Raw genomic sequence first — 979 nt, forward strand, 5'->3', positions numbered from 1 at the left:
ATCGTGGGTGATCTTATCGTGAGTGATTTTATCGTGGGTCATCTTATCGTGGGTCATCTTATAGTGGGTGATTTTATCGTGGGTGAACTTATCGTTTGTTGAACTTATCGTTTTGTGAAATTATCATTGAGTGAACTTATCACAGGTGAATTTATCGTGGGTGAACTTAGTGGTTGAACTTATCGTTTCTCCACCTTATCGTTTTGTGAAATTATCATTTATTAAACTTATCGTTAGTGAGCTTATCATGGGTGAACTTAGCGTAGGTGAATTTATCTCTTGTGAACTTATTGTTTCGTGAACTTATCGTTCGGTGAACTTATCGTGGGTAATCTTATCGTGGGTGATCTTATAGTGGGTGATTTTATAGTGGGCAATCTTATCGTGGGTGATCATATAGTGGGTGATTTTATCGTGGGTGATCTTATCGTGAATTATCCACTAATGGGTGATTTTATTGTGGGTGATCTTATAGTGAGTGATGTTATCGTGGGTGATCTTATCCTGTGTTATCATATAATGGGTGATTTTATCGTGCGTGATTTTATCATGGGTGAACTTATTGTGGGTAATCTTATCGCGGGTGATCTTATAGTGGGTGATTTTATAGTGGGTAATCGTATCGTGAGTGATCTTATAGTGGGTGATTTTATCGTAGATGATCTTATCGTGGGTTATCTTATAATGGGTGATTTTATCGTGGGTGATCTTATAGTGGGTGATTTTATCGTTGGTGATCTTATCGTGGGTTATCTTACAATGGGTGATTTTATCGTGGGTGATCTTATCGTGGGTGATTTTATTGTGGGTGATCTTATCGTGGGTTATTTTATAATGGGTGATTGTATCGTGGGTGATGTTATAGTGGGTCATTTTATCGTGGGTGATCTTATCGTGGGTTACCTTATAATGGGTGATTTTATCGTGGGGGATCTTATCATAGGTAATTTTATCGTGGGTGAACTTATCATGGGTAATC

This window comes from Vigna radiata, chromosome 5 (assembly GCF_000741045.1).
Source record: "Vigna radiata var. radiata cultivar VC1973A chromosome 5, Vradiata_ver6, whole genome shotgun sequence".
NCBI lineage: Eukaryota > Viridiplantae > Streptophyta > Magnoliopsida > Fabales > Fabaceae > Vigna > Vigna radiata.